Source organism: Cibotium barometz, chromosome 47, assembly GCF_041138505.1.
Source record: "Cibotium barometz isolate CiBa-2024 chromosome 47, ASM4113850v1, whole genome shotgun sequence".
NCBI lineage: Eukaryota > Viridiplantae > Streptophyta > Polypodiopsida > Cyatheales > Cibotiaceae > Cibotium > Cibotium barometz.
The window spans coordinates 24607233-24618658 of NC_141092.1; positions in this window are offsets into that span (position 1 = coordinate 24607233).

Here is an 11426-nt window from a genome sequence, read left to right on the forward strand (position 1 = left end):
GGTGGACAGTCTTCCCCCAAGCCGAGCTATTCTAATTTGTGCACCACAACAGGGTCAGCTACAATAGCTCTGTAGCATGGACCTGTGTAGTAAAGGAGATTATGCTCTACTTTACGGTTGTTCTTCATCAATGAATTGACGATATGCCCATTGACCTGCTTCATTAGTGCTTCACCCAGGTGAGAGAGTTGGGTGGGGTGCTTGGCATACTCTTCGAAGCGGCCTCCTGCAGGTCTCTTCCTTCGGAGAGAGGTGTGATGGAGCACTTCCTGGGGGAGGAGTCAGAAGCATGACATGTTGTGCTAACTGTGAGTGTGAGGGCTTGGGAGAAAAATTTGCAAGAGTTTGGCTAGGGTGAGAGGAAAAAGTTAGGAAATGGAGGGGGGCATATTTATAGTTCTGGGAGGAGGGCATGGCTGTGGGCAACAAGTCCAGGGAATGGGCATGGCACTGCGATGGAACGAGTGTGGGAAGTCAGGCAATGTGAGCGAACGGGTGCGGTAAGTCAGGCGAACGAGCATGGGAACTTGAGCGAATGGCCGCAGCTTTCAGAGTGGCTAAGCAAACGAGTGTGGGAACTGACTAGGAAAAGCGAACGGGAGTGCACTTGCAAAAATAGAAGGAACGTCCCTGCGGGCTTGAGAGAAATGGTTGGAATGGTCATGGGCTCATAGTAAATGGCCGTGGGCGGTAACGGGGTGAAGATGGAACGGTCGTTCCAAACTTGGAACGTCCGTTGGTAATTCAAGATCTGAGACGAGAACGGTGGTGGCGAACTTGGTACAGTCGTGGCAATTTTTTTTTTGGGTGCACCCTGAAATAGGTTTTGTACACAGAGGCTATGTTGCTAGCACCCCAATGTGGGTCTTGTACTGACCACGCGCCCAGTTAGGAGTCTATTCCAATTAGGTAATGGCGAGGTAGGGGGTAGCACTTCCTGAATAGATTCCAATAAGGGTGGTGCATTTACAATGTGTGCACCCTAAATCAAGTAAAACCATTATATTTGAAGATAGAATGCTGTTATCAGGGTAGCCGCCAAACCACCGCATCACCACACCGTTATTCCATTGTGGGCGTCGTAATCTTCTTGGACAAGCTTCCACCTTATTACCATTGAGAAACCATCAAAATATGTACAAAATTGAAAATGAAAGATATCAATTTTCATGTCACAGTATTATGATGCAGCCTACTACTCCATGGTCTATCAACATAACCACTAGGTAAGGACTCTCTTGGTCCACTTAATGACTGTGATTGTTGACTTGCATTCTGTGCAACCACGTTTCCACTTACCTTAGCCCCAACAACATCTTTTTCAGCAGCATACCAGCTACTCATCTCATCAAATACAACATCCATGCTTACCCGCAATTCATGTGTAGTAGGGTTATAGCATCTATATCCCTTTTTCTCAAGGGAATACCCAATAAACACACATTTTTCTACCTTTGGATTTAACTTAGTATGCAACTCATATGGCACATGCACATATGCACATAAACACACATTTTTTCTACCTTTGGATTTAACTTAGTATGCAACTCATATGGCACATGCACATATGTAATACATCCAAAAACTTTCAAGTGAGACAAATCAGGTTTCTTGCCAGTAAACTTCTTCTATGGCGTTACATCATGTATGGCTACAGTAGGAGTCATGTTCATGATATAAACAACAATAGACATAGCCTCAGCCCAATATCTATCCGGCATATTCTTATGTGCCATCAATGCTCATGATATCTTTGCAATGTGCCTATTTTCCCGCTCAGCAACTCCATTTTGCTGCGGAGTGTATCTACATGTAAATTGTCTCTGAATGCCATTCTTTTGCAAAAATTCAGAGAACTCATTGGAGAAGTATTCTCCCCCTCCATCTAACCTTAGGCACTTCACATGCTTTCATGTGTGTTTTTCAGCCAAATCACTCTGAAATTCTAAAAATGAATGAACACTTCACTCTTCTCCTTCATGAAGTACACCCACACTTTTCTCGTGTGGTCATCAATGAATGTTACGTAGTACCTACTGCTGCAGCCACTCATAGACATAGTCTTCGCAAAGCCCCATACATCTGAATGTATAATATCTAGTACATTCCTGCTCACATTTCTGTCATGTGGAAATACATGCTTTGTTTGCTTTCCAAATTGACATGCTTCACATACTTTATGCATACATTCAACCTTAAACTTAGGCAGCCCTATCTCACAATTTCTTTTCTGCATAGACTTCATTCTTTGCACATTTACATGCCCAATTCTCTTATGCCATATGTTTTTATCTGCAACAACTCCTGAACCATTTACAAACATTGCAACACTCACTTCAAGAATATTTACATTCAATGTAAATATTCTGTCCACTTTGTTGCCTTTTGTAACTAACGTGTACTTATCTTTAAAGTCTTCTACATAACAGCCCTTACCTTGCCCTTAACATTCAAGCAATTTTCAATTTTCTTCAAGCAATTTTTAATTTTCTACGTTTTGTCTTCATGTTTGCATTTTTTCTTAATCATCTAATTTGTTTCAATTCATTAGCTTAAACCATACATTATAGGCATCAATAAGTACCTAGAGACTAGCTCTAGCTCCTTGTAAAAACAAAAACATCAAAAAAACATGGAAAGATACCTGAATCAGCTGTTGATTGAAGAAAATCCAAGGTGAAACTACATTCTGCCAAGCAACTCTGAGAAGTGTACATCCATTCACTCATCAGGCCACACCCGTGGGGCAAGTTTGCCACGTTCGTTCCATCTCAACCCATATCTAGCAAGATCTGCTGCTTAAATTTGGCAAAGGCATTAAAATTAGATTAAATGCATTTAATTGGGTATAAAGTGCATTGAAGTGCATTCAATCTAGGGGATATACTGTACTATCAAAGGATATCCAGGGTGGCTGTTAGACCTGCTGCCATAAAGCCTACTCAATTTTAGAAAATTTTCTGTCTAACAATGCCTCGCCCATTTGCTCCCCAAGCGAATGTCCGTTTCAAACCTTGCCACACCTATTAGCTTCTCATCCTTGAGCAAACACCCGTTCTAGAGCACATTTACATTTGCCACGTTCAGATCTTCTCTTATCCTTGAACTACCAAGCGAACGTCCGTTCCCTTCCCATCTGAAGGGCGAACGCCCATTCCGTCCGTTCTCTCTGAAAGCGAACGCCCGTGGCATCACATTGCCATGCCCGTTCCACTCAACACACACAACCTCGAATGTCCGTTCCTGCTCCTTGAGGAGTGAACGCCCATTCCATCTTGTCAACTCTAAAGTGCATGCATGTGCCAATATGACAGCGAACGTCCATTCCTTCTCCCCTTGAGAAGGAATGGACAGCGAACGTCCATTCCTTCTCCCCTTGAGAAGCGAATGCCTGTTCCCATCCCTTTTGCATGTGTACGCTCGTTCGCTCACAAGCGTACGGCCGTTCCTTTTGTTTTTTTAAAAACTTACTTTCTCATAGGGTTTTGCACAGCACTCCCATACTTCCATGCACCTACGCTGGGGTAGGTTGGTGCAAAACAACCCTTTTTTTATGAAGTGTTCTCTCAAGACGCACCTTCGCAAAGTAAGATCGGACCCATCGATAAATACCGCATGGAGTCAAACAGTGCTTATCTTTGACAATACTAGTGGACCCCAGACCCCGAGGTACGAGAACCTGAACCACAGTGTATGGATAGACCATCTGTCTAGGAACCAACTCCGATCTCTCCAACACATTCCCAGCAAAGCCTTACATCGAGGCTTCGCAATTTTATCTTAGGAAACACACAGTCCGAAGATCCGCAACCCGGGGTGAGAGATATGGATCAACCCCAAGGAAGTAGGCCTTTTTCGCCTTTAGATCCTAGTGTGGAAGTTGGCCAGAGTGAGAGCCATCAGACCCAGACGTAGTTACCATTCTAGAGAGCCATGCCTGTTTCAGGGGTGGCTGATTCGTCCAGGGCTCCAGAAACCTTCCCAGAACAACAACCAGGTCCATCTTTCCAAAGGCCCGAGACATCATATCAAAGTGGGTGGGTCTACCTAGGCCCATCGCAACAACAACAACCAAGCATCTTGTCTATCAGTTGTACTCACCTTAAGGGGCACGCCTAGTCTACTAAACGGGACCACGTGGTCCACAACCCGGTCCTCCCAGGAGGACAAAGATCTCCGATAGTCTATTATCCACCTGGACCCACTCCTCCACAACCCATTTCCCAACCAGCACCGCCAACTGCTATCATGACAGGGTTGACACTTGATATGCTAAGGTTAGCCATGGAAATAGGGAGGGGAGTAGCCGTAGGCATCGCTCCCCTTGCACCTATTCAACCCAAACAAGAGCGAGCCAAACTAGAAAACATCTTTGAACTAATCACAAAATTCGATGGTACAGGTGACCCCATTACTCACCTAGAGATGTTTAACCAGATTTGTGAAGCATTTGGCTATATAGATGACCAGACTAAGATAAGTGCTTTTGGCCTTACCTTGGATAGCAAAGCTAGCCAATGGTTTAGATCTTTGAAGATAGAAGATAAAGCTTCCTTCGAATCTTTAAAAGAAGCTTTTAAAGTGGGATACTCTCGTCAAGGTACCCGATGGAGCCCCATCAAATAGCTGAATAACGTCAAACAAAATGAGGGTGAAACCATCAGGGATTACATTTATAGAGTCAGATAACTCCACTCATGCTGCAGTGCCGGAGATAAGTTCTCTCATGAGAGATTAATTGGGAGATTCCTGGAGGGACTCTAAGATATTTCCATGCATAACTCCTTGTTCGCCTCAGACTATACCTCTTTTGAAAAATGTTGCAAGAGTGCTTTGAAGTTTGAGGACAACTTCAAGGGAACATGTTCTCGACAACGTTCTTTCAAAACCAAGACCGGAAAAACTTTCCTTGCTCCCAGAAAGCACTGGCGATTCCTCCAAGAAAATCTTCTAACGAGAATCTATCTAACAGGGTCAAGAGCCTTAACTATCCTTTCTATTCCGACCGAACCCGTGGGTCACATGGCCGAATCAAGGGAGGGACTTGCACTTGGTTCTTAGAGATCATTGCTTTTTTCCCCCTAAAGTGAGGCACAGCCATTGATTCTTTCCCGTAGAACAAGAATCTCCTTGACTTACTTTAACTATCGTAACTTAACATAACTGAAATTTATTATAGGAATCCATCGATCCAGTCTAGCCAACCACCCAACCACTATATTGGTGGAATCCTTCTCTATAAAAATTAGTTGTGTTTTGTCCGGAGTACCAGGGAAAAGAGTTCTTAGGCCCCCTAGCCGGCACTTATGCAAAAATATCAATTAGACACACCACTTATGCACCCAATATGAAATTGCCTTTTTCTCATATTCAACTATCTTTAAGACAGAATTGCAATAAAACCACAATGTTTCCATCATAATCCTCAATGTTCCAGTTCCATTGTTTTTACAAACAAGTGACATCCGGACTCTCCGTTGAAGACCAGCTAGTCAACCAAACGAGATCCAATTTCATAGTTTCAGTTCACTTAATTAAACTTCTTACACCAATCCATGAATATCTCCCTCGACATACGCATGGGTTTCCTAGCAGTCTCCCGAGCCCGTGCATCGCCTGGTCAGAACCCTCTAGGATCCTCCTTAGGTGTCCTAGCACTTCACTTAGGGATCGCTTCATCAGCCCTTGCCCATCGTGCCAGAAGCGCACCATTTTTAACAGTACCGAGGCTAGAATTAATTTAAGCATTTTCTTATTTAAAGATACAATGAAAACTCCTCTTTTGATAAATAAAAATACCCATGTATATACATACCATGAATATACCTATTTTAAAATATGACAAAAATTTCTCTTTAAATATTTAAAATGTTTGTGCATAGAATATCGTGAAAATTTCTCTTTTTACATCTAGATTTTTATACATGCACATACTATGAAAAAATGTAACCAAAATCCTTCTTTTAGCATTAAAATGTTTATGTATAGAATATGATGAAAATTCCACTTTTTGCATTATCAAATTTATGCGTAATCATAATTACATAAAAATATGGTGAGACTTCCTCTTTTAATATAAAATTATTATGCATAAACCTAAGCACAATTACATTTAAGCATCTTGTTTATTTTTAAAAATATCTAATTATCACTTCACATATGAAAATGATTGCAAGAATGTTAGCATAAACTCTCTTTCAACTTAAAATGAATAAATATGAATTTTTTTAACATAAAAAAAGCTTAAATGAATTAATCCTCATTTTAATAAAAATGCTTAATCTCCATCTCTAGCTTGTTAGGCCTAGAGTATTGGGTAAGAAAATGAGATTAGGACTAAGATCTATCTTTCCAAGAAGGATTTAGCCATATAGGTGAGTATTCTTTCAATAAGAGAGATTTACAATTCAAAAACATTACTTTTAAGCATAAGAAATTAACATTAATGCATTTAAACAACATAAATCAATAAAAGCATGGTTTTAAGAAGAAACCATGGATTAAAAAGCTTCCCAAGCATTAGAAAGGTTGGGAAGAAGATTACCATTTAAGAAGAGAGTAAAACACCATTGTTTGGCTTACCCTTGGTTTCTGGCTTGATTCTTTAGGGAGATGTGAAGCCCTCAAAGAAGAAGCTTGGCCACCAAGTAGAAGAGGGTAATCTCCAAGAGAAGAAGAGAATTAGTGAAGCTCTAAAGCTTCACAATGGAGAGGCAAGGTAGAGGGATAATAGAAATACACTAAATTGAAAATTACATTAGCATGTAAATACACTAAGATGAAAATACAAAGGAATGGGGTTCTATTTATAGGAGAGGGAGGCCACCAACCAAGTCCAACTGGGATCTAGAGGCTTCCTTCAATTTGATCCAATTTGGACAAGTTAGGCCCACTTTTCTGATCTAGTTTGAAAGAGGAGAGAGGAGAGACGAAATATCTCATTTCTTTGAATTAAAAATTGGAGATAATGATGAGATTCTAGGTGCCTCCTTCATGAGCTCCTGAGGTGTCAAAATTATAATTTTTTACTAATAAATCCTCATTTTTTTACTATTAAGTGCTGTACTAGTCAACTCTTCATCTTAGGTGAGAATTTACTTATTTTTGGGAAATTTTATTTTATTCTTACATTTTTCTTATTCCAACACTTGGATTAACCCTATTGGCCCTTTAGAACACTCTTTGGACCTTAATTGATAATTTTCTGAAAATGTGGACCCTTAGGCTAAGGTGTTTAATGCACATATTCAATTAATTTCTAATGCATATTAGAAAACTCTTTTTAAACTTCTGTTTCAGGAGAATTCATCTTAAATAAAAGGGATAACTTTATATCCAAAAATATCTCAAAAATGTATTACCTCTCTCTAGAATATTTTCTCTCTCTAAACCAAAAACAAGGGAAAACAATATTTTCTTGCATTCTAAAATAGGGGATGATTACAGGACTGAGAGGAAAACTTATACATATTTTTGGGGCTGAGGAGGAACCTTACACTTTGTCTGGACAAAGTGTAGAGCAACTGGCCGGTTGTACTAATGCAACAAATGACCCAGCAATCAACCAAGGCCGGGATCGAGGGGGCCATCCACACCTCTATCCTAGAAGGAAACTCGTATGGTACCCGACCTATTGAGAAAACCATATTGTTGAGAAAACCATACTGGCACCCCGTCCAAGCCTCTATTGTACATATTGTGTATAGTGGAGAAATCATGAAATCTCCAACTGCTATCACCATAAGGCTGCTCTAGCTCGAGCTTTGCCTCAAGCCTTGCCTGCCAGCCCTAGGTAACCAGTGGCTTTGCCAGATCTAGCGCATCATGACACACCTCAACTTGGCCACTAAGAAGTGGCCCAAAGAGGAATCCTTAAGGTAGTACGAGAAATGCCCTTACCACCCCCAGTTCTTCCCATTACTCAAAGTCGCACCAACTCGCTAGATAATCCTGACAGAACTCTTTGAGGATGGGAATGAGGGAGAGATTCTAGAAACTCCCACATATGAAACCCAAGAGCCAACATGCCCACCTTCACAAATCCTAAGTCACTATGTCATGGAGGGTGATCAAATGTACCCTATGTATTTAGAAGCTCCGATACCGTAGGCTAGGGACATGAATCGGATGACTGGGATGCACGGACGATGACCCTACAACTGGTTTCTGGCCAAGTCACTATTCTCGTGACGCGGATGAAGAGCCAGTTCCTATTGCTTCCCCATGCCAAGCACTCCCCAATCCACCACCCACAATCACCCCAACACCTCACCCTTCTCACTCCGTTCCCCCAAAAAAGAGGCCACTCATCATGCCAACCACATCAATGCCTCTCACCCCCACACTACCACCACGCATAGCGATAGCTCACTCTCACATTGCCAAATCACCGACTGTTGCCCCGCCAGGTCACACTAACCTAACTAACATTGCTAACCATACTAACAAATCTCCACAAGGTTTGATATCTCACCACTGGGTGCCTAAGAAGCTCCTCGCAAGACAAGGCTTCTATGAGGGTGAATCACACTTGTGGATCCCTAAAAGATCTCACCATCCCCTTCATCCCCATGCATCCAACGCTTCTTATCCCTCACAATGGCAACCAATTCACCAACCTCAAGCCTACAAGAGGGTACATAGCAAGCACAAACCTAAGCTCACTCCACGGAGTTCTAACCCTAAACCAGACCCTCAATGTCAACCTCCAAAATCAAATCTTTGGTGGATCCCAAAACCTCTTCTCCGACCCAAAATTTCTATGAGGGAAATCATAACATATGGATTCCCAAACCTCTCCAATCATAACATATGGATTCCCAAACCTCTCCAACCTAAACCCCTACCTTGTGTCACACCATAATCACCTACCCATCAATGGGTACCCAAGGCAACATCTGCAGTGAAGACTACTCAAGACAAAGGAAAGTAGAAGGTCCTGTATGACACAACCACCTCCATGCTACCATTGATGAACTTCCTTATAGATATACCTTTAACCGCCATCATTCAAAGGCTCGACAGTACTACAAAGCTACCATCAACTCCCTCAGCCTCAGTTACTTCCTCCACAAGTATGCTTGATAAATACTTTGGTATGGTAGATAGGCTAGTGATGTGGAAAATAAAAGTGGGCCTTCATGCTCACATGGATTTTAATTGTATTATTAATATAGTATTCACCATAAGGCTATAAGTTGGGGAGTGTGGAAGGCATGTGGAGGAGTGTGTGTAGGTGCATAATTGGAAAAGATTCTTCTAGAATGCCTACATGGAAAAAGGAGAATTCTGCCATGTGTAAGTGGGATCTCCACCTACATGCCACTTAGACTTGGCTATTATCCATCACACTTTCAAAGTCAAAAAGTCTTCAATTTAATCAATAGAAGACTTAGCCTAAGAGGACAACATAATGAGCATGTGGAAAGACTTTGGGGACCATAGGTAAATCTTTACGATTGTTCGCCACACTGAGCAATGTTAACCCTTACCCTCTATCTTGAATCATGAAGGAGATGAAAGGCAAGAGGCTATGTGAAAATTGAGGTTTCATGCAGAGAGAGGGAAGTGCAGTTTTTGTGGTCTAATATTGGTTGCTAAAATTGATCATATGGCTAGGAAGCTCTTTATATGCTCTTTCCACTCATGTAACTAATTTCTTAATCCTTTACTTCATTGATGATCAGAATTTCTCCCAAACTTTTAGGCGAATTTTGGCAGTTTTATAGTCTTGTAGTAAAATGCTCATAACTTTTTGCTCGATTGCCCGTTTTTGCGAAGCTCTCTTCAAGCTCTACGTACTTATATAATCCTCTTTTGTACAGTCTATATGGATTTAAAACTACAATTCTCTGTGTATCTCTGTTTTTATAGACTTTTGGTCATTATTTCTTCTTAATAATGATTAATTCCTCTTAATCTCTTATCAAAAAAGCAAATCCCATGTATCTTATCCTCTTGTAAGTGACTGCTATATTTTTTTTACTTTAAGATGTTCCGTCCAATCGCCCAATTTGAACAGATGAACCTTACCAACATTCCCCGTATGTTTCCGTTCACATAATCCTGAGTCGGAAGATTTTCTTCCAACAAAGAATTGCCCTCTTGTTTGGAGCTGCAAGACTCAAGACTGGCAGAAATTCTTGCTTCTCTTGAGCTTTTCATCTTTTCTTCCATGAATTATGATCTCACCTTTGATGTGTTTATCTTTATCTTAACCTAGGGAGAGAAAGGGAGGTGAGGAGGCTATGAGGTTTCATACAAGTGTGTTTTGATTCTAAGAAGTGACCGAAGTCAAAACCCCAACTTTGTGTCACAGTACCAGTCCTGGAAATATAGTTGGTACATCACATAAAGGCAAAGAGAAAGTGGTTAAGCCCCTTGGTATGCCTGATATTTTTGTAGGGCATTCTCTTGTTAAATGGAGAGTCTAGGAGATGAGCGTTGATAAGAACCTTGGGATTCCACCAATGAGGACACTTAGTGTGAAGAAGGCTATGGAAGCTATGATTGTCGTGGTTGTAGCTAAAGGCTAGTTTTTACATCAGATGGATATAAAAAATGCATTCTTGCATGGTGCCTTGCAAGAAGAAGTGTATATGGATCAACCACCTGGTTTTGAGGATACAGGTCACCCGGAGTATGTATGTAAGCTTTGTAAGGCTTTGTATGGGCTGAAGCAAGCTCCACGAGCATGGCATGACAAGATTGCTGAGTATCTTGTCACTATTGGTTTTCATATGGCAGATATGCAGATCACTCTTTGTATTTGCGAAAGAGTGATAAGGATATTGTGATCATCACCCTCTATGTAGATGATCTTATTGTTGGGGGGGGTGACAACTTGGATGAGATTGAGCATGTGAAAAGTCTTCTCAAAGGGAAGTTTGAGATGAAGGATTTGGGAGATCTGTGCAACTTTTTGGGAATTGAGGCCATTCGCACACCTGATGGTATAGAGACAATATATATTGGACATGTTGTCCAAGTATGGGATGGCTGATTGTAAGTCAATCTCGATGCCATTAGATCAAAATGGCAAGCTTTGTGTGGATGCAGGTTATGTGTTGGAGGATCCCACTATGTACAGGAAGATTATGGGGATTTTGATCTATGTCACGATCAGCAGGCCAGATTTGAGTTACACTGTTGGCTTAGAGAGTTAGTTTATGCAGGTTTACGCAAACCACATCTTGACAGTGTGCGACACACACTTCGGTATTTGAGGGTCACTATTGATTATGCATTGTTTTATGCAGCAGGTGTACCATTGGAGCTATATGGGTACACAGATATAGATTGGGCAGGTAGCATCTCAGATAGGAGATCTACCAGTGGATTTATGTTTTCATTTAGGAGTGCTGCTGTGACATGGAGCAGCAAGAAGTAGCCCACAGCTGCCTTGTCGAGTACAGAGGTAGAGTAAA